Consider the following 13,311-nt stretch of genomic DNA (forward strand, 5'->3'; position numbering starts at 1 on the left):
ATCCAATATCATAAAATTTTAGGCCTGCTGTCAACAATAACTGCAATGTTGATTCACATGCATACATGCCAACCCTCCCGATTTTTCCGGGAGAATCCCGAATTTCAGTGCCGCTACCAAAAGTCTCCCGGAGCCACCATTCTCCCCAATTTCTCCCGATTTTCCACCCGGACAACAAAATTGAAAAACCATATCCCAGATTGGCCCAGCCAATTCCAGTTTCCAACAATGGATACTACTACTGCAGCTACTTAGTTTTAATTTTACTCTTATTACTCTTTCTGGGTCACAAAATAAACTTTTAACATATTTTCAGGCGACAATATAGCTGTGTAAACTTCAAATATCTGAGCCGGGGAGAACAGCAAACTCCTGGAACATCGTTTTCAAACCCCCGCGGTCTTTCGCTACTCAGGTTAAACATGATATATAAGTCACTTAAATAACTGAAACATGTTTTTGTTATTGGGTTTTATTTGTTCGTGAGTAAATCGGTTTGGCTGAGATTAAAGTTATTAGATTAGATGAGATTAAATAAAACTTTATTAATCCCTCGGGAGGATTCCTCCGGGGTTTTCACACAGCTGAATAAACGTCAAACAGAAAACTGATTAAACAGAAGTGTGAGATGGTCAAAAATTTACGCCAGCGTCCGGTTATATTTTAGATAGCAAGGAGCAGACACCTGAGTTTCACTCCACCGAGAGACCTCGTGACGTAATTCTGAAGGCTAGACCGTCCAATTTCACAGTTGCTCATTTCCGGTCTGCCCGGCTTTTGGAGGACCCAGCCCACTTAGACCACGAAGGCCGGGTCCTCAGGTGGACGCAGACTCTGAATTTGGACACCCCTGGCCTGTTTCCGGCTGGACAATAATAACGGTGACATTTAACTTATTTTATCCGATAAATAAACACTGTAAGATTCAAGTTTTTTGTATATATATATATATCTATATCTCTATATATCTATATCTCTATATATATATCTCTATATATATATATCTATATATATATATCTATATATATATATCTATATATATATATATATATAGATATCTATATCTATATATATAGCATGGTGGTGAAGGGGTGATGATTTGAGCTTGTCTTGCAGCTACAGAACCTGGGCCCTTGCAGTCATTGAGTTTTCCATGAATTCCCTTGTATACCAAGTAGTCTACAGTCAAAACTGAGTTTTGGTAATGCAGCAGGACAAAGATCCCAAGCACATCAGCAGAGCTACAACAGAATCAAGGTGTTGCAATGACCAGGTCACAGTCCACACCTCAACCTGAAAAACAGTGCTGGGAAATTAAGAGGGCTTTACATAAACAATACCACAAACCTCAATGAACTGACAAAACGATGTAAAGAAACGTCAGGCGAATGGAGACTAAGAGTCATACAGAAACAATTTGGTGACGCTACTGCTGCTAAAAGGTGGCTCTGCAAGCTACTCACTCATGTACAGTGCTTAGTTTTTCAGAGTACTCTATAGATTCCCATGAAAACACTCTTTTCCACATGACTGTATGTCAGATAAAAGAGATACGATCTGTGAAGAGGATTCTGAGAAGAGAAAACATCTGGGGACCTGTCCCGAAAAGTTCATTTTGTTCATCTGGACGTAGAGTTTTCAGTAGCAGGAACGCTCTGTCACTCATCCGAGTTCGACTTCAGACTTCTTCTGTCTCGGCTCAGTGCAGGTTTCCCCAACCTTTGTTTGAATTTAGACTTTACATGTTGTCCAGTTTCAGGCAAGGGAACTGAAAATTGTGCTGAGGATAAATGATAAATTAGGCAGATGTAAATGAACAACAGCTGCAGGCTGGTGGCTCTGACATCACACCTGATGGACACCTAGAAGGCTAGATTCAATTGTTTTGGAGTTTCTGAAGACCGTCTATGACTCTGGGGTGACATCAATCATCTTTTATGGTGTGTTCTGCTGGGACAGCTGGGGCTTCCCTCTTTCCCCTGCTGGGATGGGCACGCACACGTCGCTGAGATGTGTGGTCTCAGGTAACTGGTACTGCTGGAGGCTGCAGGTGACATAGTCATACTATACCAGTGTAATAACTGAAATAACACAAATAGAAATGAATAAATAAACAGATAACATAGTCACATGAACAAGAGGAGCCTATAGAGATTCTAAGTAGCTGATCTTGCAAAAGCAAAATGTGTTCTGCACCACAATGCATTCAGGTCACAATTCTGATTGCAAAAGCTGGCAGATAGGACAGGATATTAAAAATAAAACAAAAACCCACCTCCCACCACATGCAGGTCATCCTAGCAGCACTGAGCAGCTCCTACAGTGACACGCTGCTGCAACAACAGTGTGCGAGGAGAAATTTCAGATGATATCTTTCCAGCTGCTGTCAGACTCTACAATAGAGTCTTAGTGCCCACTTTAAAATTAGGTGTATACAACATCAGGGGAATAACAACACGTGATATATTACACCGTGCCATTATTTACTTAAGGCCTGAGCATTTCAAAGGTTACTGTGTCTGATGTGGGCCTGTCTGATCATTACTGTGTTTTCTTTGAAAGTAAAATCTCAGCCCACACAAATATATCAACAACAGTGATCACAAAACGGTGTATAACTGAACACAGTAGTGCAATTTTTAACCAGGTCTTCCCATTAACACCTGACCTGTCCAAAGGTTCAGTCAATGAGCGCGTCAATAGCTTCAATGCTAACATGTTAAATGTAATGGACACTATTGCTCCCATTAAGGTGAAGGTTATCTCTGGAAGGAAAAAGTCTCCATGGAGAAACTCCACACTGGTGAAAAAAGAAAAAAGAGAGTGTAGGAAAGCTGAGCGCAGATGGAGAAAAACAAACCTCCAGGTTCATTATGACATTTATAAAGAGAAACTTCACAATTATAATTTACAACTGAGGAATGCAAGGAGGTCCTACTTCTCTGACATCATCACTAAAAACAGCCATAATGCTCGGGTCTTATTTTCTACAGTTGACAGGCTAACAAACCCTCCTGTGTCAGTGGCAGCTGAACTTCATTCGACCATGGCCTGCAATGACTTTGCCAAATTCTTCACTGAAAAAATCCAAAAAATTAGACAAGCAATTGGTACATCAACAGCAGATCCAGGATATGTACTGTGTCCACCAAAAAACTGTTTAAACACCATGAAACAGTTTCAACCTATTAACAGCAAAGACCTGGAGGACATCTTAGGTCAACTGAACTCCTCCTCCTGCTGTTTAGATGTCCTGCCAACAAGTTTTTTCAAAAAGGTCTCAAAGACTTTAGAGTCAGACCTGTTACAGATCGTCAACTTTTCTTTATTATCAGGTGTGTTTCCAGAATCACTAAAAACTGCTGTAATCAAACCTATACTGAAAAAGGACAATCTTGACAAGACACAAATGAACAACTACAGGCCGATCTCAAATCTCCCGTTTTTAAGTAAGATCATTGAAAAAGCAGTTTCTCAACAGCTCAGTTACTTCTTAAAACAGAATAATTGCTACGATGCCTTCCAGTCAGGTTTTAGACAGAACCACAGCACTGAAACCGCTCTGACCAAAGTGTTTAATGACATATGTCTGAATACAGACAGTGGAAAAATGTCAGTCCTAGTTTTACTGGATCTTAGTGCAGCATTTGATACAGTTGACCACAACATATTACTCAAACGACTGGAGAACTGGACAGGTCTTTCAGGAACTGTACTAAACTGGTTCAAAACATACGTAGAAAACAGGAAATACTTTGTATCAATAGGTAACTTCACATCTGAGCAGACAAGTATCACATGTGGAGTTCCCCAAGGTTCCATCTTGGGACCCCTTCTGTTTAACATCTACATGCTCCCACTGGCACAGATTATAAACAACAACAAAATAAACTATCCCAGCTATGCAGATGACACACAAATATATATCACAATGTCACCAGGAGACCGAGGCCCTGTACAGGCTCTTGGTAAATGCATTGAGGAAATCAATGACTGGTTGTGCCACAATTTTCTCCAGCTAAACAAAAACAAAACTGAGGTAATAGTCTTTGGCGCCAAAGAAAAACGATTACAGGTCACCAGAGAACTTCAATCTATACATCTAAAAACCACAAACCAGGCGAGAAATTTGGGTGTAGTGATGGATGCAGACCTAAACTTAGAAAAACACATTAAGACAATAACAAAGTCAGCTTACTATCACCTCAAGAATATATCAAGGATAAAAGATCTGATGTCTCAACAGGACCTGGAAAAACTAGTCCATGCATTCATCTTTAGTAGGCTTGATTACTGTAACAGCATCTTTACAGGTCTACCTAAAAAAATCAGTCAGACAACTACAGCTCATTCAGAACTCTGCTGCTCGAGTCCTCACTAAGACCAAAAAAGTGGACCACATCAGTCCAGCTCTGAGGTCCTTACACTGGCTGCCTGTCCGTCAGAGGATAGACTTTAAAGTTCTGATGCTGGCCTATAAAGCTCTGAATGGTTTAGGACCAAAATACATCAGTGACCTCCTGACCCAGTATGAACCATCCAGATCCCTCAGGTCATCTGGATCCGGTCTTTTATCAGTTCCCAGAGTCAGAACCAGACACGGAGAAGCTGCATTCAGCTTTTATGCTCCTTATATCTGGAACAAACTCCCAGAAAGCCTCAGATCAGCTGAAACACTCAGTTTATTTAAATCCAGGTTGAAGACTCACCTGTTCTCAGCTGCATTTGAATAAAGCACCAAATCCACACTTTAAGCTTAAATTTCAAAACTTACATTTAACTACTGATTTTATCTACTGTTCTGATTTTATCTGTTTTGATTTTATATACTGTTTTGTTTGTTTGTTAATTAGTTAGTTAGTTTATTTGCTTGTTTTAATCAATTTTAAATCATGCTTTTTATTTGTTCTTGTTTCTAATGTCTCTGTAAAGCACTTTGAATCACCTTGTTGTTGAATTGTGCTATACAAATAAACTTGCCTTGCCTTAACAAAAACTAAGCCAAAAGGCAGTTTCTGCACTTTTTTCACAAATGTCAATATTTTTTTATTTACTTATTTTTAAAACATGTGGTTTATTGAATTGAAAAAAAAAATAGCTGCAATTGTTGTAACGCGAGCTATGAGAGACTACCTGCATCTGCACCTGTTGTCACTGGTCCTCACATCATGTTTGCAGCATGTTCTGAACCACAAACAGAGCAGTGCTAACTGGTGGGCTGGTGATGTAGACACTGATGCTAGTTAATTTAAGGTGGGGCTGCTGAAATGTTTAAAAGCTGAAGCCCCCAAAGTTTTACTTGTCTGTGACACAAATGAGCTCCAACCTGCTCAGGTAGAATTTACTAACAGCTGAGCTGCACTAGACCTGGTCTCTGCTCATCTTGACTCCTCGTTTGGTAAGAACTTTTTATTTGTATATTTAAAATCTTTTATAGACAACAGGCTTATTTTGAATAACTCGATCTCCTGCCACACTTATACTCACATTCACTAACCAGATATGGGCTTTAAAACATGCATCATCTGGGTTCTGTGACCATGAATATCGTGAATAAGAAATGTGCATGCACAGGCAGAGGCCTATCTTTTTTTATTTATGTTCAAATAATGTTCAATTTTAATTCCCCTTTAGAGCATTTCATTTACTGAAGACATCTTCACCACCTGCTGTTCCAGACGACTGACTCGTGCCTGAACTCCTGCAGGTTAATCAACCAACCACTGATCAGTAAAGCAAAAAATACGGTAAGTGTCCTCATTTGGAAAAGTTTGCTTAAAAGTTTCATAACTTTCTAATATAATAATTACATTTAACAAGAATGTTGTCATGACTGAGTGCAATGACCGTTTCCCTCTGTAAGGTTCAATGTGTGGATGCAAGTAGAGAAGTTGCCTTTAGATACACCTCATGAACTCATCAACTGAGAGTTAACAAATCATCAAATTTATTTAAATTACTTAATTTGTTGTTCATTTTCACTTGTTTACCATATCTACCATATGTAAGTAAATGATTAAAATTGCCTGTTTTAAAAATATCCAGTAATACTCTAAAAAACGTACACAATATTATTGTTCAACATGTCCTCCAGTGCCTCTGATAAGTTTCAAAATATTTACTGAAGAAAAAAATGACTGGTTTAGATGTTGAATTTTTTGAAGCTGTTATATTGATTTTGATTTTCTTTATTTTATCATTTAATGATTTAAAAGACTACATTAAAGTAACGACAGCTGTTTTTGGTTATTTTTAAATGATGGTTGGCGTTTACTAGATGACCCTCAAGCACCAGGAATTCCTTGCTTACGGCCACACATTGAACCGTAAATGGCGACGTAGACGCGCAAATTATTTTCTAGAGTAGATAGCGAGCCAAAATTAATATTTCAACTGAGGGGTGCTTTGCAGACATATTTTCAGGCACTTTCCAATAACCTGCAGTCTTTACGGTGAGGACACACAAACATTAACCCGACTGGAACATAACTGTATGAAAATATATCACCTGTATTTATGTTCGCTTCGTAGTTACACTGTTTAAAACAAAATATTAAACCAAACTGCGGTAATTACCTGTCCAGCAGAGAGCTCAGGTAAATTCTTTCTGTCTGCTTTGCTTTATCAGAGATCGTCTGTCTTTTCCTTTCGACTTGTCTCTCCGCGCTTTCTGCTCAAGTCAGCCCCCTCCTCTGCCGCGCATGCCCGACGGGGTCTGCGCAGCGCGTGCACCACAGGTGTGGAGAAGTACTGCTTAGTGTTGCAGTTTCAAAATAAAAGCTGCCAAAAAGCGAAACATGCTGCCTTCAATGTTTCAAACCATGTTCCAGGGTTTTTAGTTCACCATGTATAATGTTAAAACAAGAAAATAAAAGACAGATCTGAACGTTTGAAAATGTTTTGGAAAAACTCCATAAAGAATAGATGAAAAACACTGAAATTATCCTTTTATTTATGTTGATCCATTAAGTTGGTTCATTTTTTTGTTACATAAGTTGTTTTTAAAGTTAAACTTGTGTGGGTTTCTATATAAGTCAATAAAAAAAACAACAAGCCATTAAAAATGAAAAGTAAACTCTGCCAAAGAAACTGAGAGGTTCTGGAAGCGTGGAGTTCAGTTTGCAAATTTATCTAATGCAAAAAACATCTATGAATAAAACTTTGTTGGCCAGCAGCTTTTCAAAAAGACAAAAAAGAGAAAAGATGGTCATAAAAAGAAGCTATTATCTGGGGGGAAATAATCATTTGATCCCCTGCTGAGTTTGTAAGTTTGTTCACTTATATTAAATGATCAGTCTCTAATTTTTTAAAGTATTTTCATTTTGATGTAATGAGACAGAATATCAACCAAAATTCAATAAAAAATATATTTGCTAAAATAAATGAATTGATTTATATGTCACTGAGTGAAGTAAGTATTTGATTTCAAACACAACTTAGTACTTGGTGGAGAAACCCTTATTGCCCAGCACTGCGGTAATATGTTTCTTGTAGTTGGTCACTGGGTTTGCTCACATCTCAGGAGGGATTTTTTTCCACTCCTCCTTCCACAAACTCTCTAAATTCTTTCGATTTCTTTGCTGCTGTTTGGTAACTTTAAGCTTCAGCTCCCTCCACAGATTTTCTTCAGGACTGAGGTTTGGAGACTGCCTTAGCCCCACTCCATGTCCTTGTGCTTCTTCTTTAGCCACACCTAAAGTATGCATCAGTGGTATGTTTTAGGCCATTGTCATGCTGGAAGACCCATCGATGACACATCTTCAGTCTTCTGCCTGAGAGAAAGTGGTTCTTGTCCAAGATTTTGCAGTACATGGCTCCATCTACTGGCCGCCTCAATGTGGCGAGGCGCCCCACAGTATAATGTTTCCACTTCTGTGCTTGACAGTGGGGATGGTGTTCTGTGGGTTACACTCAGCATTTCTCTTCCTCCAAACACAGTGGGCTCAGTTCATGCCACAGAGTTTTTGATTTCAAATGACCACAGCATTTCCCCCCAAACCTTCTCTCAATCATTTAGATGTTTACTGGCAAACTTAAGACTGGCCTGTAGTTTTGGGCTGATCCAACACCTTTCTCATGATTATCCTCACCCCATGAGCCAAGATATTACATGGAGCAAGATAAGAGGTCTTTGGTCTTGACCATGACTTTTCTTGTCCCTGAGGTCCCTTGCCCGAGTAGACCTCAGTAACTAATCCTTTTACACTTCTTCAATCTTTCCCATGGTGGTGGAGATGGAGTTGGAATGGAAGAATTTGGTACTGTGGACAGGTGTGCTTTATACACATAATAAACTGAGATTGGGAGTATCTGTAATGGACTGATTGATTGACTGTAATCCAGTCTGTGGGAACCAGAACTCTTGTTGGGTTGTCGAGGATCAAAAACTTACTTCACTCAATTATATGCAAATCAGTGAAAAGAAATCATGTATTGTGTTTTTTTTCTGTTGGTGTTCATGTCTCTCTCCAGTAAAATAAAACATCCACAAAAGTTAGAGACTGTTTATTTCTTCAGGGAACAAATTTACAAATTCAGCAGGGGATCAAATACTTACTTCTGCCACTACAGTGATGACGCTTTTGTTGCATTAAATTCTTGATCTGGAAAATGTTCCTGTTTTTCTCTCTCCAGGAAACAATGAGGATCATGTTTACCTGTTTGCTGCTTGTGCTGCCCTTTGTTACTGGACTCTCAAAACCAGCCAATCTTCAACCCAACCGAATTGAGAAGCGACTGAATGAAACAAATTATGAAAAGTTTAGACGACAGCATGTAGATGCCAAGATGAGCGTGAAAAAATGTGATACAGAAATGAAAAAAAAGAAAATATATGCTGATCGAAACAAATGTAAGGATGTTAACACATTCATCCTCAGTGATTACAAACAGGTCAAAGCCATTTGTAACGGTCAAGAAAGATATGATCAGACGAATGGCACGACAAAGAGTGTAGCAAAGTTTCGCATTGTTAGATGTGACCTAAAGAACAATGCAGCCAGGAAACCCAAGTGTCAGTATAAAGGCACACTTCTCACTAACAGAATAGTTGTGGTCAAATGTGAAGGAAAGTTACCTGTGCACTATTGTGGTGATGAAATGACCTTTGAATCCAATAATGCAACTATAGGAAAAATCCCCATGCGCTCTACTTCTGTACCCACAAATATACATTTCTGAGATAACAAAAGAGCAACATTTAGCATCAGCTCTAACTAAACGTCGCTGGAAACATCTTCTTCATTATACGTTTTTATTTGAGTCTGTCTTAGCAATAAGTATATACATTTTTTAACATGTGATCAACCTCTATTTCTTCACATGTTACATGAAATAACACAAAACTATTATTTCCTTCTGATGAGGGAATTTTATATTCATCCCACCAATACCGACATATTAATTGTACTGACTGTAGGATGCTGTGTAGAAATAATCTCTTAGATCCAGCTTGCTTCTAATAAAATATTTTTTATCTGATCACAGAATAAGCATATAATAAAAGTCACTTTTTGGTGTTTGTTGGTTTTTATATATTTATTTTTTAACATTTGGAGCATCACCAGTTACAAGACTCACAAGCTGACAAGTTCTTATTCAGCGCCCTGTCTCTTGTTTCTTTTGTTTTTAATGTCATCCAATTTTTTTGTTTTCATTTTGGCATGCGATTCATTTCTAAGACTTTTCTAAATGTCTAAAAGACAAAAGTGTAAACGTCGTTGCCATAACGGAGGGGGCTTGAGCATTTGCCCCTTTCCTCTTGGACGTCCCAAGAGCCCTGTTCTTGAGGCATTACTATTTTTTAATCTGTGTACATGTGCTGTCTGTGCCCCTCAACAATAACATTTAACTATTAACCCCAATTTTGCTAAATAAAAGGATCTGGCTTCCACTAGTCACATGATGCCCATTAACTAATTCTCGACTTTGACGGCAGAGGGCATTGGTTACGAGATCACAAAGAACATGCACATTTTTTGCCGCCTGGGTGGTGCGGAGCTGTAAGCGAAACACACAAAGTAATTGGGAGATGCAGACTGGTGCAACAAAAACCAGTAAGTAGGTGTAGAGCGTACACTGTAGTCTATAGCAGCGGTCCCCAACCCCCGGGCCACGGACCGGTACCAGGCCTTGAGTCGTTTGGTACCGGGTCAAGAGAGTTGAAGCTCGTACCGCACAGAAAAAATAAATAACTTACATTATTTCCGTTTTATTTATTATCCGACTCTGAACAGTGTTTTATTTGGAAAAAGACTGAATTCTCTCAGTTACTTCAGTCTATGACTGACTCTTGACGCATGTCAAGATACATTAGTTAATATTAAACCCACAAACTAGCAAAATTAGTAAAAAACAGATGTCTTTGGAGGGTTTCTTTGCAAAGGAAAAAAGGCCCAGTGAGGAGACAGAAGAAGAGTCTATGACAACTAAGAAAAAGAAAGCTGCATTTAACAGACAACAAGTGGATATATTGCAACAAGTGATTCCCATGCACCAAGCTCGCTCTGCATAATATATGCGGAGACCAGCTCTCCAATGAGGCAATGAAGCCTTCAAAACTGCTTCGTCACTTGGAGACCAAGCACCCGACATTAAAAAACAAGCCTTTGGACTAGTTTAAAAGAAAAAAGCGGGAACAACAGGGACAGAAGCCATTACTGAGGGCCTCCACAACAACAAATACAAGTGCACTGAGAGCATCATACTTGGTGGCTAACCATATTGCTAAGGCTAAAAAGTCATTCACTATTGGTGAAGAATCGATCCTTCCTGCCACTAAAGACATTTGCTGTGAACTTTTCGGAGAGAGGGCGGCTGAAACGATAGCACAGGTGCCTCTGTTGGCTAGCACCGTCACTCGTTGCATCGAGGAAATAGCAGAGGATATTGAGACACAGTTGTTGGAGAGAATTAATACATGGCCGTGGTACGTTTTGCAGGTTGATGAGTACAGATGTGGACAATAAGGAAATACTACTAGATTATGTGCGATACCTTTATCAGGTGAATATGCATGAGGCTATGTTGTGTGCACTATCGCTGACAGTGAAACCCCATCTCGTCACCCCGACCTTTGACACCTTGTAAGATGTCAGTTTAGTAGGTTGATTTCTCTACCAGGAGTGGGGTTCGAACCCACATGGACAAATGTCCATTGGATTTTAAGTCCAACACCTTCACCACTCGGCCATCCTGGTCCGACTGAGCTGAGTTGCGTAACAGACATATAGTCCAACATCATTACTCTTACTGGGCTTAAGCCCGGGTTGTTTTTCAGAAGGTCTTTTGGACTGTAATTTTTTCATAGTTAGATGCCTGGCTGACAACTGTATAACACAAAAAACACTCACAATATTCGAAGCACATAGTGCACATTGTGGGAATTTACGACTGTGAGTAAATCCCCCTTAATATTGGTATGATCCGAGCTCAGGCACTGAGCGAGGGGGCGGGGGGAGCTGCTGCCTACGAGTGCGCTGTTGGAGAAACGCAGGGAGGCAGACAGAGAACTGAAGTTTGACCAGGTTCCAAAGCAAATCATTCGTACTGTACAAATAATGTAAATATGACGGTGCATCACAAAAGATTGATATCAAACTGATCACTTGACCCATATTATGTTACTTGCTCTTCAAGTGAATCAACAAAAGGTGAAATGAAAAGCCGAACAACAACAATGCTGTTTCTTTAGAGAGTCTTAGCTTACATGTGTGTTTATTTCATATTTTCAGTTGTTTCCCTCCACGGCTAAATAAATCGGTTTCAGTTATGCACTGATATACAAGAATGGACATAAGGAGCTTCTTTCAAAGAAAAACTCTGGTAGATGTTATTTTATATATTATGCTTTGTATGTTGTTCAGTATATTTCTATGCAAAACAAAAGGAATTTCAATACACAGCAGTACATTCACAGTTGAAACCAGATATTTACATACACTTTATGGAAAACACAAGAACATTTTTTTACTGTACAACATCAATTTAGAGTAAACTTGTTTTGTTTTGCATAAATAAATATTGAAATATATTTTGAATTAGTTAAAGAGAGAGAGCTGTCTCTTTTTTATCACTTTCACCAAATTTAGGAGCACATATACACTAAGTTTATTGTTAATTAATAAGAAAACTCCAGACGATTCCATTCTGAGCTGAAGAAGCTTCTGATAGGTTGGTGGCACACCTGTGGATGCATATAAGGCAAAACACAGAGCCTGTTTCTGTGACATGGGAAAATCAAGAGATCAACCAAAACACCTGGAAAAGAATTGTGGACCTCCATAATCAATTTGAATACAATTTGGTGCCATTTACAATTAAGAAATACAGACAGTTTCTCTCTTTACTCTTAAAGTTAACAAATATGTTTTTTTATATTTATCAACATAAAAAATAAACATTTAGTCTGATTTGATGTTACAATTAAAAAAGTGTTTTTGTTTTTATCTGAAGAATGTGTAAATATCTGGTTTCAACTGTATATTTGATGATGTTGGGTTTGGCTTGATTGTCAGCACAAAGAGGGAGAGAGAGAGGACAGAGCAGAGATGAACAAGAGCAGGTGAGACACACATGTTAGTCAAATGGTTGTTTACCAAAAGTATCAGCGTATCATAGGTCCTCATGTATCTCGTACCTAGTGTTTCTTGTTAGGTTTGTTATTTTTCAAATTCTATATTTATTAAGTTTTGCAGGCTTGTTTGCACAACAAGGCTGAATAATTATCTAAACTTTTCTCAATCTAAATAGTGGACTTTGGTAGAATTAAAAAATAAGTGTAGTGCAGGTCTATGATGATTTTTAGTGCTACTATAATCTAGTTCTGATTCTGGTTCTGTCTTGGTTAAATCCTAAGTAGTCCTGCTTTTGAACTGTTGTAGTCCTGTTTTAATTCCGGATCAGTTCTGGGTCTGGTTGAATTGGGGTTTAGGCCCTGTGTCTTGATACAGCCCCGACTTTGTTCTGCCTTGCTGCTTAATTAAAAAACTACTTTAAGGTGTCCTGCACATGTGATATATTTTTCCCTATATGAATATGAACTCAAAACAGAGCCAATTAATCTTTCAGTCATTTCTAACCCCCCCCCCCCCCAATCCCATGCATACTACCCTTTAGGGCTAAGCCCCGGGTGTATCAAATGTCTGCCTCTGCTCTGCTCTACAACAGAATCACAAAGGTGTCTCCAATAAGCTGCAGAGATGATTGTTGTTTTAATTTCTTAACGGTACACAAGCAAAAAATTAGAAGAGAGGTCATGAAGTTTCTTACTAAACAGTAGCGCCCTCTGCAGTTTGTGTGTGTAAGTGCAAA

The 13,311-nt window shown here is 38.8% G+C and overlaps 2 long non-coding RNA genes and 1 other non-coding gene across 3 annotated transcripts; 1 reads left to right on the forward strand and 2 right to left on the reverse strand.

The window, feature by feature from the left end:
* Positions 1 to 1,086: 1,086 nt before the first annotated feature.
* Positions 1,087 to 6,695, reverse strand: LOC146547921 (uncharacterized). Its single transcript, XR_014890691.1, has 3 exons — positions 6,577 to 6,695; positions 2,276 to 2,333; positions 1,087 to 2,081 (listed from the first exon to the last, which is right to left on the reverse strand). It is a non-coding gene; the product is annotated as an uncharacterized LOC146547921 (long non-coding RNA).
* Positions 5,233 to 9,518, forward strand: LOC146547922 (uncharacterized). The gene is made up of 3 exons (XR_014890692.1): positions 5,233 to 5,398; positions 5,635 to 5,747; positions 8,635 to 9,518. It is a non-coding gene; the product is annotated as an uncharacterized LOC146547922 (long non-coding RNA).
* Positions 9,519 to 11,115: 1,597 nt separating this feature from the next.
* Positions 11,116 to 11,198, reverse strand: trnal-uaa (transfer RNA leucine (anticodon UAA)). Its single transcript has one exon. It is a non-coding gene; the product is annotated as a tRNA-Leu (tRNA).
* Between the last annotated feature and the right edge of the window lie 2,113 nt (positions 11,199 to 13,311).

The sequence above is a fragment of the Mchenga conophoros genome, linkage group LG23 (genome assembly GCF_057382185.1).
Source record: "Mchenga conophoros isolate Kocher_MC1m ecotype Shallow Benthic linkage group LG23, M_conophoros_male_GT1.1, whole genome shotgun sequence".
Lineage (NCBI taxonomy): Eukaryota > Metazoa > Chordata > Actinopteri > Cichliformes > Cichlidae > Mchenga > Mchenga conophoros.